We start from the raw sequence: 17,082 nt of genomic DNA, 5'->3' as shown, positions 1-17,082 counted from the left end.
GACACCATTCAGAGAGAGAGGTAGAAAGATGGCAGGGCGTGTTGAGCCAGGTGGAACAGGGTGTGTATATCCTTTGAGGGAACCATTCAAGGCTGAGGGAGGAGAGCTCCGGTTCACCAGGAAGTTTATTCCGTCGTCTTCTCCATGAGTATATTGAAGCCCTCCGGAGAGATCAAAGAGGGTAGCTGCTCCAAAGAACTCACCACGAGGAAGACATATGTGCAATTTCCGGAACTAGGGAAAGTATTCAGATTCAGCCAAATGTCTGTAACTTCCCTATGAGGAGCCACACAACCATATGTGGAGTTTTCCAGGATCAAGAATGTAAAGCCAGGAGTTAATATAACTGATGCTTCTTTGAGGAATCAGACTGAGAAGGCCCTTCTTGCAAGGACCAGCCCAGGCCTAAATCAGACAGACCTTCGCTCCCTCCGACACTTATGTTGGGCGAGTTACGTCACCTCTTTGATCCTCATCTGTAAAATGGGGGGAAAATAATGCCTCCCTCTAAGGGTTGTGGGAAGATTAAATGAGACATGCCTGTAAAGCATGGGAAAGAACACCCGGCTCACAGCGAGGGTGCAGGGAATCTCAGCCATTATCATCATTGTGATTGCTGCCATCTGTGTACGGATCGTGGCTCTTAATCTCGTGTTCTCAGTTTCCCAGAAGGCCACAGAGATGATGATGATGTAACAACAATAACTGTAATAAGAATAGCAGCTAACATTTATTGGGGGCTTATTATTCAGGCCCTGGAGCGACTTTCAGCATTTTCAGAAGCCAGATATAAATCAATCTTTTAGTTGTCATGGGGAATACTAGCTAATAAAAATGTCAAGCCCTTTGCTTTGGGCTGTCTTTATATCAGCTCAGAGTGGTCTAGCTGATCACCTTGGGCCAGTCAGAAGCTAGCAGTGGTACCTTTGTGTGTTTGGTTAATAAGAAAAAGTACTATTCTGTAGTAAATAAAATCTGGTAAGAAAAAAACTTCCAAAACATCTCAGCGATGGGAGGAATATGATAAAGGGCCCCCATTAGTGAAAAAGCCTGGGACCCAGTGCTAACCCAGAGTGGCTCCAGGAAGCAGCCTCATTCACGCACTGCTCAGGGAACTTTAATTCCTGACCCGGCTGGTTCACCTGTCGCCCCCTCCCCCATGAAGAACAGCACACAGAAAGCACAGGCACATGCATGTTCATGGCAAGGGAACCCACTGTCTTCCTAGAAAATTAATGATCTCTGAAGCAGAAGCAACCTTTTCCCCGGTGTTATTCTCTCTTTCCTGAAACCGGCACCCGTGCTCTGCAGTGCTGGTGTGGCTCGGGGTCGGAGCATGGCTCTGCAGGTCAGTGGCAGGGAGGCCCCACCTCTCTTTCCTCTTCCTCCTTTATCTGCTGGCAGAGCTGGTGGAAGGAGAGGCCTCACCACCTCATGATTTGAAGCATGTTTCCAAGGACTTCTTCTACAGTCTCCCCATTCTTCCTCGTGAGATGGCAATATTCTGCAGACCAAGAATCCAGTCGTTCACGTGCCACCATTCACTGAACTCCACCAAAGCAACGTTCTAAATGGTACAGTTAATGTGAGACCACAAGCGACAAGTCCTCTGTATTCACTCACCTTCACACCTTCATTCATTCAACAAGCATTTACTGAGCTCGTTCCAAGAGCTGAACTGGCGATGGGACAGTTCCAAGCGTTTTGCATCCTGAACTACACACTGGTCACCAGAGTTTGAACCAGTGATCTAACAGATGCCAGCAGAAAGATTCTATTTTGTAACTACATACTGAGAGCCTAATGTGTGCATGGAGCTGGGCTGGATGGTCAGGTGGCAAGGATTAATAAGACAAGGTTCCTGACCTTGACAAGGTCACAGCCTTTAAAGAGAAGTAGCTCTGCTACAGTTATTCATAATACTCTGTGATAAGTGCTACAAGACTGCATGAACCAGACAGGCCTAGAAGGAATGATTCAATTCAGCCAGAGAAAGTATTCCAGATGAAGGGACATTTGAGCTGGGTTTTGAAGGTTGTATAGGTGTTCATAGGCTCAAAAAGAGGGAAAGGGCATCCCAAGTAGAGGGAAACACATGAACAAAGGTAGGGAGGTTTGAAGCTAGGAAGTTTAGTTTGTGAAGGGACTCAAAAGCCAGGCTAGGGAACTCAGGGACCAACTGCAGGGATGGGACAGGGGTGACAATGTGATTAAGTTCATATTATAGAAGAAGACTCACTCAGGGAGGCTCTGGGGAGGATGGAGTTAGAGAAAGAGATTCGAGACAGGAAGGTGCTAAAGATGTTCCCATGATGCCCCACCCTTCCTCAATGAGCACCATCGATAAAAATGGGGCCAAACCAAGCAGGAAGAATACGTCTGCCAATCCCTGAATGAGGAAATGCTTTGTAAGGAAAAGAAAACATGTGGAGTTTGGAAGCTCTAGATCAGGAGTGGCAAAATGGGTCAAAATTGGCCCTTGGGCTTGTTTTATTTGGCCTGAACAAAATTTTTTTTCAGTTTGAATTAGGAGCCAGAAATGTGATGCTCTAGGATACAGCATTTTAACGAGGGAATAGCAGCAAGTGCAAAGGCCCTGAGACAGGAATAAGTTTGGCATGTTTGAGAGACGGCATGGAGGCCAGGGTCGCGGGAGTCCCAGGGCAGGAGGGGACAGATCTAGTTAGAGGCAGGCAGGGGCTAGATCATGCAAAGTCTCAGAGACCACGGCAAGGAGCTCAGATTTTATTCTAAAGGGGAAGGGAGAAAGTGGAGGGTTTAAGTGGTGGTGGTGGCCTGACTTACATTTATGAGTCTCACCCTGGCTGCCCAGAAGAGGCTGCCCAAGAGCAAGGGTGGGAGCAGGGAGGCTCCTTAAGAGCTGAGAGTCCACGCGAGGGATGATGGTGGCTTGAACGGTGGCAGCTAGGCCAGAGATGGTGAGGAGAGGACGGGGATCTATTTTGGAGGTGGGGCCCCGCAAGCCTTGCTGGAGGATTGGCTGTCAGCAGCCTAGCCCTAGGCCAGATGGCAGGCTGGGGGAGGGGAGCATGTGGCAGCTGCCTTGGACAATCCCCCTCTGTCCTACTGCATCAGAGGGATGGGTGGCTGCATGGGGTAGGGACCTGGGCAGAGGCAGAAAGGCCAAGGCCAGGTCTCAGGCTGTCATTGTCTAGGGCCAGGGCTGGGCCCAGAACCCACTGGGAGCGAGTGGGGCACCGGGAAGAGCCAGAGGCGGGGAGGGGGAGCTGCGGGCCGGGAGGGGGCCGCTCCCTCCTGTGACGCTGTGCACACTCCTGCTTTGTTTGGCTCCCGTTCTGTAATTACAGAAATTACAGAGCCTTGCTTCAGACTGCAATCACTCTACTCCCTTTTATTTCTTTTTGAAACTCTGCGGTTCAAGAAAAAAATTAATATTGGGTTTGGCAGCATGACAAGCGGAAACATAATACAGTTTATTCTCTCCTTTAGGGAGAAACGCTAGGCTCAGTCCATTGGACAAGGCTTTATTGAGCGTCTGTTGTGCACCCAGACCCACGCCAGCTCCTGCCAAGGGAGAAGAGCCAGCATTTATTGAGCGCCTGTTGTGTGCCAGGCACTTCACAGGTGTTACGTCATCCAGTCCTCCTCCCACCTCTAGAAGCCAAGGGCTATTTCACCTATCTGACAGATGAGGAAACTAAGGCTTGCTAGCCTGAGGCTACTGTAAAGGAGTCTCACACAGCTCAGTGATTCAGAGCCTTGCTACTCAAAGTGTGGTTCTCCGTGGGCAGCAACAGCATCACTGGCAGCCTGTTAGAAATGCAGAGTCCTAGGCCCCACTCCAGACCCACAGAATCAGAAGCTGCACTTTAACAAGGTCCCAGGGATTCAGGTGCACACGGCAGCTTCAGAGGCTGTAGGTTATGGGTGACCCTGATTATTTCATGGAGCTTGATTCAAATCCCTGCGTGACCAGGGGCTAGATATTTAGCTTGTTTGAGCCTCAGTTTCCTTGCCTGCAAATATGGACCCTTATACTTCATAGGATTGTTGTGAAACTCTGAAGTGAGATAATGCATGGAATGAGGCCAGGGAAAGCAGAGGGCCTGGCACACAGGAAGCACTCAATAAATAGCAGCTTAGATTGCCATTCAAAGAGATGAATGGCCACGGAAGTGCTTTGTAATCGAAAAACGCCATACAAATGTGAGGACCAATTAATAGCTGATGATCCGGTGCAGAAGGGTAGAGGGAGGGTGGATTGTGCAGGTGGAGGGCAGGTGCTGTGGGCAGCCCTTGCCACGGATTGCCCTGGAGGTCAGCGACGGCTCCCTGGAGAAGGTGCTCTGATGGAGAAGGGGCAGCTGGAGAGGATCTCCAAGGCCTCAGGGCTTAGGCCTCAGAGGCCTGAGCCCAGTCTGGGGGTGAGGAGTCAATCTTTGCCAGGGTGCAAGCTGCAGGCAAAACGGATGGCTGCAGGTCCAGGAGTTAGGCTCTCATCCTTGGACCAGTGGGGCTTGGGGCCAGGACCAAGGCAGCTTCCTTCCTGGTTCAAGTCTGTTCCATGCCACATGGGTACACCTGGCCTATAGCAACAGTCTACAGATGGAAAAAAAGGCCCAGAAAGGGCTGGTGGCTGGTCCAAGGTCACATAGCACATGAGTCATATGACCCTTACAGACCCCCACCACCCCAAATCTCAGCCCCCTGCACACTCTTACTTAAGGTATGAAGGAAAGAAGCTTCACATCTAGGTGCAAACCCCTCCGCTGCTTCAACAAACCTGAGAGGTCATCTGCAGCCCCAGGCGCATTTCCCAGTATTAAGCGTTGAATGCCTCTTCTCTACAACATCCCAGTGTGACTTTCATGTAAGTTACATATTTTCTCAAACTGATTGTTTTAACAGGAAATGTGGCCAATGGTCACCACTTTACACAGGCCCAGGGCTAGATTTAGATTTTCTAGCCCTTGGCCTGGCCCAGCAAGTGCTAAATACAGTGACGCTAAAATGATTATTCGTCCCATTTTGCAGATAATGGTACTGGGGCTCAGAGAGGTCAAATAACCTGCCCAAGGTCACACAGGATTTAGCCCAGGCCCTCTGCTCACCTACCACCTGCCTCCCAGACACTGGCCTGGGTGAAACTCTCTGAAGCGTCTGCCTGCTGGGTTCTGGGGAGGAAGAGAGGTGACAGCATGGAAAGGGGTTTGCCTGGTCCCACAGCCCTCGACAGACGATGAAACCAAGGTGCAAGCCCTTCCCCTCGGCCTGCAGCCTTGGAGAGCCTGGAAGTCTGGTTTTCTACAGTGCCCCCCAAACCAGAATGTACGAGAAGGTTAGAGGGCACCCCACACCAACAACCAGAGTGAGAAAAAAATCAGCTTTATAACAGCTGGAGGCTTCCTAGACTCCTTCAAAGGTGAAATAAGTCATGCTGCTCTTTCCTCTGCGGCTGCACACAGGAAAAAGTGCCCACCTTTTCATTAACAAAAAGGAAAGAGAAAGGAGAGCTCAGAGTACGAGAAAGAAGTCAGCTGAGTGCTTAACTAACAATGCCAGGGCCTGCTCTAAATGCTTTATGGATAGTAAACGGCCATTCTCACCCCTCTCCCACATTTTACTGATGGGTAAACCAAGGCAGAGGGAGGGAAAGGGAATTGCCAAAGGTCTCCCAGCTAGGAACATGGGGGGCCAGGACTGGAACCCAGGCAGCTGGGCTCCTGTGTCCACACTCAACCACTGTCTCTAGTGGGGTGCCTGCAGAACCCCTGAGCCGCACCTTTAGGGCGTGGGAGAATGGTAATTCCCTCCAGGGCAAACCCCCAAGGACAAGGCCTGCTGCTCTTTATAGGAAACCCAAGAGAGGCTGCTGACACTACATCCTCTGAGGTCTGGCTTCGTGAAAGGCTAACTTGTCCCCATGGTCATACTGGGCAAACCCTGCAGGGGTCCTGGGAGCCAACAAGACGTCATGTGGGATCCAGGCTGAGCAGCTCTCACCAGGCCCCTGGGGCTGGGGCCCTAATGAGAGTCCCCCAGGAGATAGCCAGCCCCAGGGGTGGCGATCCCCTCCGGGAGCCCCCAGCTGTCCTCCACCTGCAGACACGGCCTGTGCTTGCAGCAGGAAGAGGGCCTTTCTAGGGCCCAGGAGAGGAGGAAGCACAGTTAGCTTGAGACTCTGGAGTCTGCAGACCCCGGTCTGAATCCTCACTCCACACACTACCAGCTGTGTGATCTTGAGCCAGGCCCTTTCCCTCTCTGTGCCTGGGTTCCCTTCCGTGTGAGAGGAGAGGAGTCAGACTCTGGCTGGCAGCATCCTCCTGACTCCCATCCTCATTCTCATCTCAGCCCCCCTGCCTCGCTCACACAATCAGCGGTTTGCTAACATCTGTCTGGCCCCTAATTGTCCACAATGCCCGACCGAGCACCTCGCTTTGTCAAGGTAATTTTCAATCCAATCCGACCTGCATCAACCTCGCACCTCCAGGGAGCCAGGTCCCACGCTGGGTGCAGAGGGATCGTCTGAGTCTGCCGCCACTGAGCGCTGGGGACAGCTGGGTGATGGGCCGCGTGGATAACCAACATCCATGCGGTAAGTTCTTCCATGGCCCAGATAAAGGGGGTCTGGGTTCAGGCAAGAAACTGGGAGATGATGGCATTTGGGCTGGTGGAAAGGGGACAGAAATGGGGACATTCTTTTTATAATCACAGCTGGAGAAGCAGGACTAGAATCCTTGCTCCTAACCGCAAGCCTAACTGCTTCTGGTCCATCTCAGGCAGAGAGGACGGGGGAAAAGCATAATGATTTTAGAGACGGTGAGGAGCCTGGCTTGATTGGATAGAATCTGGGGTCATTTAGGGAGCATGGCTGGGGAGGTGGCAGTAGCAGCAAAGGGCTCTGAATGCAGGAAAAGGGGGTGCACTGTGTCCTGTAATAAGAACAGTGATCATGCCAAAGGTTTATTCAGTGCTTACTCTGTTCAGTGCATCTCACAGATGCTCGTATTTAATTCTCACAGATACGGAGACTGAGGCTCAGAGGACAGCAACTTGCCCACGGTCCCAGATCTGGAGATAATAGCTCAACTCCGAAGCCGATGCTTTTAATTGCCCCTCCCCACGGTGAGCACTGGGAAGGGGGGAGCTTGGGGACCTTGGAGCCTTTGAAGGTGGAGAGATTTGATCTGATGGTGATTTGGCAAGAACCCGTCAGCTGTGTATGTGGGGGGGACAGGGATGGAAGGACAGTGCCTGAGCTGGGACTGTGGGCGGGGGTGGGGGGGCATGGGGAAGGCCCAGTCCCTCTACACAACTTGGCTCCTATCCTGACGCGTAACTAATTCTTCTGTCCTATCTCCCCAGCTCCCCTGTCTCCTCTGTACCAATGGGACCTGGGTCTTCAACTTGCTCTGCTTCCCCCACGGCAGCTCACACGGTGCCAGACGCACATGTGCTCTCCCGAGTCCCACCCTGGTGGCAGGGGACGTTGTTATTACAAGTCCTCGAGAAATGTCTGCTTCGGAGGAGGTGGCACCTGTCTCCAAAGCAGTGGTGTGCCGGTAAGCTTTAACAAAGGTCTCTCCGGAAAGCAAGCGACAGGCCCGATTAGGGGCGTCTACTGATTCCTGTGGTGTCCATGTTCCCACCACAGCCTGGTCGGGGTCCACCATGAGGTCACAGGGTCAGAAAGAGATGAGCAAACTCAGCAAGCCTCACAGGCTCTTGACTGCTTCCTGTAAGGAAAGCCCTGGACATCAAAAATGAGAGACAGAAGGAGAGAGGGAGACTGGCGGGGAGCAGCAGAGTGATGGCGAGAAGGGGCAGGAGGTAGAGGGGAGGAAAGACAGAAAGGAAGAAAGGAAGAAAAGAAGGAAGGAAGGGAGGGAGGGAGGAAGGAGAGGAGGAAGGAGACACAGGTGTGCTGTTGATTTCCTCTGTGCTGCACTAGGCTCTGCTCTGTGATCTCACAGAACCTGCCCAAGACCCCAAGAACAGAGGGAGCCTATGTCTCAGAAACCCCCGGCAGAGCCCAAGGCCTCCCCTCCCCCCAGCTCCCTCCAGCCTTCCTAACTGGCTGTGCCAGGGCAGGCTCCAGCACCCCTGAGAACCACCCAGGGGCACAAGGGGACCCGCAGTGGAAGAGCCAAGGCTGCCGGCTTCCATGCCCTCGCGATCTGCGAGGGAGTCTCTCTTCCTCTCTTCCTCTGCCTGGTGTGGGGAATTCTGGAGAATTCTGCTCCAGGGGACGCCTCTGAGAAGACCCTGCTCCACCAGCCAGAAAGGATTAATTCAGATCAGGAAATAAGAGTGACAGGATGCCCACCCAGCATTCCTTCACATTGCTCTTTGCCTTTTAAGACACACTTGTAAGAAAATCAGGGGGTTAAATAACCATTCTTTCCTGTTCAAAATGTTCTTCAAGGACTCTGAAGGGCATTAGGATTAAGGCCCTTTAAGAACTCAGATTTGGGAAAAAGAAAAACATAATACTGCAGGGACTGGCTGAACTAAATGGTGATCCGTAACAAGTCATGGGCAGACACGCAGCTGGAATGGAGAGCTGAGTCCGTGTCACGGAACGGTACTTTGGTGACGGTGGCCCTGAGCAGCTCCACAGTCCCTTACCAAGCATCCACACCCGGGACTCCCTTTTCTCCTCTCGACAGCTCCGCAGCCTTTATCAGCCGCATTCTGGAGATGCACACACCGAAGCCCCAAAGACAAACTGTCCGGACTAAGATCACACAAAGTCACAATAAGAACCACCAGGGATGTCAGACTGATGGCCTGCGGGCCGAATGGGTCCCACACGTGTGTTTGGTGGCGTGCTTTGGGGAGGGGGAGTAGGTATGTGTTTTCCAGTGTACTACAAGTCCCACCATGACTGTCACCTTGTTCCTGACCTCTTTACTCATTTCTTTGACCTGCACGGCCCTCCATGGCCTTTGAGTTTGCAATCCTAATATATAGGGAGCAGCCTAGTCACTCCAGAGAGCTCTTTTCTCAAAGTGGTAGAAGAAGGGGTTACTGTTGCCCCTTCCCTAGGAAATATGCAAAATTTGGGGGGGTGGTTAAAAAAGCGAGGTCAGCAATATGAGTTTATATTTGGGAAACAACAAACCCTATTGTTCTTTTAATACAGCTCAGTTAGATTTTAAAAAATGTTGAGAGACATTGCTTCAGAATATTTTGCAAGAATAAGGAGGGTGTGTATTTTCAGAGTCGAATAAGGGTCAGATTCCTGGGTCTCAAACATTTCCTACAAGAGAAAGCTAATTTTGTTTTTAAAAGACTCAAGTGAATGCTCACTTTAGCCAACACATCTGTTCTTGATTCATTCACCAAGCTTTCTAAAGGAATCTTTATAGCATGAATCCCCACTTCTTTGTCAAGCGAAAAATCCCATGTAGTGAGAAGCACCTATCCATTTGGGAAAGTGAGATTTTTATTAAGTAAATGTTCTTAAGTCCCACGAACAATGAAGAAATTCATGAGTAACTTCCACTTGAGAAGTCAAGGGTACTCAGAGGCTTATTTGTCATGAGCCAAGACAGAATAGGGCAGTGGTTAACGGCACTGGCCCTGAGGTCAAGAAAACGTGGTTTTGAGTCTCAGTTCGGATGCTGTGTGACTACAAAACCTCTCTAAGACAGAGGTGATGATATCTACTTTCACGGCCACTGTGAGAATTACAAGGGAGACTGTGTAAAGTGGTTCATACAGAGCCTGGTACATAGTAATTGCTTGTTACCTGGCAGAAATTGTAATAAATCACCTGATTAGGGCTCGTATTATTATTTTTTAAGATAGCTATGGGAAAAAAGTCCTGGGCAGAATGCCACACTTATCTTAACGCACAGGCAACCGATAAAAGGGAACGGTTGAGCCACTGGCAGATGCCAATCACATCAAATTCTCAGAGCAAACTGCTCATTAAACACGGTCCCTGAAGTGGTCATGGGTACCTATCCCTGTAATTAGCACGTTTGCTCAAATCTCGTTAAATGTCAACCGTCTTCATCTGTCCACAGAATGAATCTCCCCGACTCTCTCCCGCCGGCCGACGATGGAGGGGTCAGAATCTGGGGGGCTTGGGCTCACTGCTTTCCATGCACCCTGCCATCCAGCCTCAGGAGCAGCAGCGAACAAACGACGCTCCCTCTCCAGGAATCCAGGAACAGGTTGCTACTCTGGGGGTGGATCTGCTCAGACAGGTTTGTGACGTTCCCTCTCCAGGAATCCAGGAACAGGTTGCTACTCTGGGGGTGGATCTGCTCAGACAGGTTTGTGGTAACAAACAAAATGGTTGCTTGCCTCTAAGTAAGCAGGATCCCAGCTCTCACCACTGCCTTTGAAACAGCCAAACGCCTGAGTCCAGCACCCTCTTTCTGCTTCCAAAATGGAGTGGGGTTGTCTGCCAGCTTGCATCCCATCTTTGCCAGCATGCAAATGATGTACTTTGGGGTTTCTTGGGGTGTTAACCCCATGATCCCCAACCCCCAACTAGGGAAGTGAATATATTGCACCAGCAGTTTGGGATAGAGAAATGAAGAGTGTGGGTGAGAGTATTTATTTTCCACAGGGCTGCAGCGCAGGGTCATTTGGATAGCCGGCATAGAGCAAACACGGTTTCCCCCGATGTGGTTTGCAAATAGGCTTTTAGGGACAGTACATTTAAAGTGAGGTACACCAATCATGCCTTACAAAGACAAAATATTTATTTATATTTTTGGTGATGGGGACTGTTCATTTGTTCTGCTGATATTCACTAGCCTGGAACGAAGATCCCTGTTATTTATTGCTCTTGCACTTGTTTTAGCCAATTTTACTCTTCCAACACCACATCTTACAAGCTGATACCTGGTTGGGAGCAGACCCTTCTCCAAGCCTCTTCTCTTTGGTTAATAACAGTGACTGTTGGTGCTCAGCAGTGGGGCTTGATGCTCTTCCTACCTTACCTTATTTGTTCTCATAACAATCATAAGAAGTAGGTCTGTTATTACCCATTTTACAGATGAGGACACTGAGGCCCAGAGAAGTGAAGTGACTTGCCCTGGGTCACACAGCTAGGATACGGGAGGGCGGGCTTCGACTTTGGACTTACTGTTTCCCATTCCTCTTGGGCTGGAATTGTTGCTCCTGGCCCACCAGAATCTTCATGTTTGAGACTCTTCTCAACAGTCTTTCGAGAGGTCCACGTGCTCCGAGTACACTGTGTCCCCAACCGCCCTCCTCCTCGCTGTGCCCCCTTACGGGCCCTCCGTAGCCTAGACTCCCTGCAGCCATTGGAGGTTTGAACCCCAGCTCTATCTCTTGCCCGGGTATGTGACCTGGGTGAAGTCACTTCCCCCCTCTGCACCTCACTGTGCACCTCTATGAAGTGAAGGAAATTATCCCTTTCTGCGAGGTTGTAGCAAGGATGCTTCCAGACAAAGCAAGTTTCCCCGCAGCTGCCCTCACTACCAGCCTCTTTCTTGGGGAAGCTCCAGCCCTAGACACAGTCCCTTCCACTCACCCGCTAGCTCTAGCAGCTCCTGAATCAGCATTCAACACACATCACTCTGCCTTGTGCAACGCCATTATCTCCTGAGGACACAGGCTCCGTTGCCATGGCAACCAGAGTCCTTCCAACAACTCTATTTAATGATTTCTCAGCAGCAGAGCTGGGCTGGCTTGGGGCAGGGGAAAGAGTACGGGGTTAGGGGTTAGGAGCTCTGGGTCCCAGCACCTGCAGGCCTTAGACCCCCTCCTCTCTAGGCCTCAGTTTACCCATCTGTAACAGAGGTGTCTGAAATTGGTGGCTTTTGTGACTTTCTCTGGCCTAGAAAAACCTGAGAAACAGATTTCGAGGTCCAGGAAGCAGCAGGCAGGGAACCAGAGTTACTGAAGAGGATTGAAGGTTTGAGTGACATTTTAAATCCACAAGAAGAACCAGAAGCTGCCTTTGGTGACCACGCTCTCTCCTGCTGAGTTGCCTCTAAAATGTCACTTTTCAGACATTCCTGCAATCTCTGTGACCTGTCACGATCAGAGCTAGGGTTGGTTCAGAGATGAAGTTTTGACTACAGCCATCACAGCCCTCGCTGCACCCAACTTGCAGATGTGCAAACTGAGGCTCAGGGAGGGCAAAGGGGTCCATGGGCACCAGCAACTAAAAAGTCCAGCTCCCGGAAAGGCGGGAAGGGTGGTGCCTAGGGAAGTGAGACGGTCCCCTGCCTGTCCCTCTGCTCCATTCAGCCCACGGCTGGTTTTGCTCTGGCCCCCACTTGTGTGGCCTCTTAAGGAGGCCACTTCAGGAGCCACGTAGACAATCACAAGCAAGAGCTAAGCGCCTGCTATGCGTCCCCAACTATTCTGGGCACCAGAGACACCAGAAGACACGGCATTCCTGCTCCTGGTTTATCTCCATGACCCACAGTAGGGCCCAGCACACAGTAGGTGCTCAAAGTTTTGTTTGGTCCAGTTGTTGGCCCACATCTGCCTCTGACCCCCCAGAGGCCTCTAAGAAAATCTCCCAGAGCAGCTACCGATGTCCCAGCTCCAAGGAGCCGCTGCGGACCCCATGCTGGGGAGGGGGCCAGTGTGAACGAGGCTTTGTGACTCCTGGCTGGCTCCCGGGTTGGGGAGGGGACGGTTCTGCCTTGGCGCAGGCTGATGGCACCGCTTTTAGGCACAGTCGTGGCCAGCCCAGTGGCACTATTTAACTCCTCCCGGGCTGGCGTTTTCGTTTAATACCCGCGGCATAATTAACAGTGCTGCATCTGCTCTGTCATTAGTGGCATTCACTGCCATTTGGAGAAACGGCTCTTAGTTTCCCAGTCATTAGTCTCAGGGACGCTATTATGGGGAAATGGAGGAGGAAGTGGGGCATGCACCCCCCTTTACCCGCTTGGAGAGCTGGCGCCGGGCGCAGGGAGCAGCCAATCGACGTGTCCAGTCCAAACCCCTTGGCTTTATGGACTGAGAAAGCGACGCCCAGATTAGGGAAGGACCCGGCCCACTGTCCCCCAGGCTAATGGGCAGCCCGCATAGGAGGCAGCTATCCCACCACTTCCTGGGGTCTGCAAGCCCAGGCCTCGGGTCTCCCAGCACCTGTCAGTCAGGGGGGCAACCCAGGCAACCACAAGAGTGCCCTGGGCTCAGTGCCCTACTGAGGATCCTGGGACATGGCTTGTAAAGTGCTGGGCTCAGTGCCTGCATCAAAGTCAGAACTCAAAACTGGGGCTTGTACGCATCTGATGACTTGGTATCACAGTGCTGAAACAACCTGTTAGGAGCGTACATGCAATACAATGAGTGCATTTAAATTCCTTCAGTAATAAATAAATAAATAAATAAATTCCTTCGGTAAGACTGCTTCTTCTCCATCCCCAAGCCCACTTTAAAAAAAAAAAAAAAAATCATAGGTGGGTCCTTGACCTCAAGCTCTGGAAACAGCCAACATGAGTGCTGAGAGGCTCGGGCAGCGGTGAGGGCTGGACGCAGGTTGGAGAGCACACAGCGCATGGGAAGCGGCGGCCTCTGGCTGTGGTCACTTTTGACTACGCTCTCACTCAGGTACTCTCCAGAGGCAGCGGGTGGCGTGGGAAGGCACAGGGGGTTGGCATCAGCAAGTCCTGGGTTTGAACTCTGCTGTGTACCCTGGGGGGAGTGATTCCACCTCCCTCAGCCTCAGAGTCCTCCTCCGGCCTATGGGGACAGCAACACTGATCCCCTAGCACTGTTCTCACCAGCCTCGGGCGGCCCACGACTGATGCCTGGGAGGTGCTCCTGCCCCAGTGGTCAGGGCTGGGCTGGCCACGCAGCCAGGGGACATGTCAGACCCTCAAGTGTCCCTGCCACCCCCAGAAGGAAGCCCCCAGACCTCGTGATATTCCATAGTCTTCAGCATGGGCAGCGGTCCATGGGCAGACGGGAAGGGGGTACGGGCCAGGGTGAGTGGTTTGCATCCCATGCCCCCATCCCTTCCCTTCCCTCTTGGGTGGGCAAGACTCCAAGCCACAAAGCGGGTCCCAAACCACCCGAGGCTCACATACAAACACTTGCCCACACCTTTCCTGATTACCAAGGCCCTTGATCTTTCTAGATGATCTCACAGGACCCCTGGTGTTCATTTTCATCTAAATCCATCTAGATACGCACACGTGTGCGTGTGCCCGAGCATCTGAAAGCAACCATCCTTCCTTTCCCCTGGCGCTGCCACCGCTGGGGTGCCCTGGCCAGGTGAGCACACTTCAGACCCCAAACTGGATGCGACGGAGGACATGTCAGCTGCTGGCCAGAGCTCAGGGGAGGCTAGACTAAGATCAGGGACCCTGTCCTTCAAACCTCACGCTGTGCCTTTCCACACTATCTGGCAGTCTTGACCCCGGTGCTGTGTTCTGCCTCCTACAAATCGAGGTTCCTCTGGGTTCCTTCCAAGGGGCTACCTGGTGAATTCGGATTCGGGCTTAGGAAAGGTGATTCCCCTCAACTGGGAAACCAGAGGTCAGGGGTGAGGGTGTTCAGGGCTTGCAGAGCCCCTGCTTCCCCACCCAAAAGGTGGAGATAATAATAGTAGTAATAATAATAATAATATTGCTTTCACCTGGAGCTCCCAGGGCTAATGCAAACTTCAATGGAAAGCATTTTGTGAAATTCTCCTTAAGCGTTAAGTGTGTGTGTATTTCACGTGTGTGCAAAGAGGCCTCATTTGAGTCAAGGTCATTCTGATTTGGGCTTTTTGAGAAAAGTCACTTACAGAAGATGTCTCTTTTTGTTTGACAGAGGACTCTTCTCCAGGATATCAGGGACCATATTTTCTTCCCCTGGCATACTTCATACAGGAGCAAAAGAAAGAACAGCCACAAGAGCTTTTTTTTTTTTTTTTTTTTGTAAACTGTGTTGTTCTGATGACTGGGAGAATTGTTATCAGCACTAAGTTCCAGAAAACTGCAATACTGATACCAAATGTCATTTCTCACCTTCTTGTGACTGCTGCCTTCTCCCTGCACAGAACCTCCTTACCAAACAATAAGGCCATGAAAGCAACCTGCTGTCAATGTCTTTCGGGGCATCTTTGACCTTGAATGTCCCTCTGGTCAGAACTCAGTTATCTCCAGAGTTGGCATGCGACACCAATCTTGCAGACACTGGGCAGCTGACAGGTGGGCAGAGCTGCAGGTCACTGTCCGAAGCAGCCACTAACTCCTGCATCCTCCAGGCTGACCTGCATGCCAGGATCCCATCCAGCCCCGGAAGCTGGGAGCCCCTTTTGTAGCCAAGAGGGCCCCTGGCACCCTAATGTGGCCCGTTCCACCTAGCTGCACACCCCCTGCTTGCACAGGGCTCCAGCCAATCGCTCCGCAAGGCCTGGCCTCCTTGTAATTTCCAATTTGTGAGAAATGTAAAAATAGAAGGCCATTCGCTGCAGGCAGCTCTCATCAAATCGGATGCCACTTTCGTGTCATGTCAGATCATGGTACACAGAGCTGATGGCTTCCTCGGCTGCTCTCGATGGCTTCCAGAGCAGCAAGAGGGTGGTGACAAACTGGGGGGCACCGAGAGTCAGGGCAAGGTGGCTGGGTGCACAACATCAACACCCGCTTTAAATGAATCTAAAGCATAGGTCATGAATGTGCTGTACAGGGGGGCACCTGAGTGCAAATCCAGCGGAGGGATTAGCAACTGAGGGACACTGGGTACAAATTCATCCCTCTGCCTCAACCTCCCCAGCTAGCAAACAGCAGCTATCACGCTACCGGCCTCCTGAGCTGTGGCAAAGCTCAACTGATGGAACGAACTGGGAAGTGCTTTCTATTGCACAGCTCCTTAAACAGGGCATCGTGGTCCTTGCCAAGTGAGCAAGGCCAGGGCCTTTTCCGTGGCAGGGGTGTCAGCACGATGTGACCGCCTCTGGGCTCCAGGGCCATTTCCTAGGCCAGCGATCTTGCAGCAGGTGCCTAAACCTCTCTCTTTCTCAGTTTCCTCATCTGTACAGGGACAACTCCACTACGTAGCTCACGGGGTTTTGTGAAAATTAAATGCAATACTAGCAGGAAGGCACACAGCACACTCCCTGGCAGATCACCAACTTGCAATAACTCTTAGTTATAACTGTTATTGATGATATTATCATTGGAACAACATTTAGTGGGTTTTTCTTTCCTGTTTATGACTGAATCCAAGTCTGTGCTGAAATATCACAGCTTGCATTCACAGCTACGGTCTATGCCAGGCAACCCTATCTCCGCTATTAGCCAGCTTGCCGCTGACTCTCACCCCCTTCCCCTGCTCTGGAGGCCCTCAGGTGAGCTCGGAGTGAAGATGCTGGACATTCGTAAAGCTCACAGAGGCACATTTTCTGGGAAGCCCTATTTTGGGGTCCACATCGGGCCTCCCAGCCTTTCCCCCTCTCAAGTACCACCCTGTTTCCCACCACCTTCCAGCGACCTGCAGAGAATGGGGTAAAGGTGGCAGAAAGGCCCCTCGGTGCTGGGGCCATTTGGGGAGCTGGTGCCGAGGAATGCCACAGAGCAGTGGATGAACAGCTGATGATCTCCTCGCTGAGGGCGGGTGGGGGCGGGGGGCAGCGGTGGGTTCTGGCTGCAGCTCTTTGCGATTGTTGTCGATTCAAGGTTGTTTTTATCGCGGCAGGTGTGCTCTGCCCACCGTCCAGGCAACTTGGCCCGGTTGAGTGGAAGGGGCGGTTCTGACACAGGCAAAGTCAGGCCGGTTGATACATCTCTGTTTCCATCTGGGGAGCAGGGGGATTAAGAGTCTCTAAGTGGGTTTGGCCTTGAGGTGTGGCTGAGCTGGAGAGGGCTTAGGTGATCAAAGGGAAGGAAGTGCTAGGCACGCCTCAGGCCAGGTGACTCAGGCACCCCACCTGCTCCCAAGGACAAAGGGGATGGACTTTAGGATGCAGGGGCCTGGAGGCGACAGCAAGGCTTAATCAACCGGGGATGATGCTCAGCCTGTGATCCATACCCCACAAGAGAGGGACAAAACGACATCTCCAAATTCCAAGCGGCTTGGGATGTCTCTATCTCAGCTACTGAGCTCACAGCCAAGCGTAGGAACAGCGTCTTTATGTGAAGGCAAGAAGCCGCCTGACAC

This window comes from Eubalaena glacialis, chromosome 7 (genome assembly GCF_028564815.1).
Source record: "Eubalaena glacialis isolate mEubGla1 chromosome 7, mEubGla1.1.hap2.+ XY, whole genome shotgun sequence".
Taxonomy (NCBI): Eukaryota; Metazoa; Chordata; class Mammalia; order Artiodactyla; family Balaenidae; genus Eubalaena; species Eubalaena glacialis.
This window is presented reverse-complemented; position numbering follows the sequence as displayed.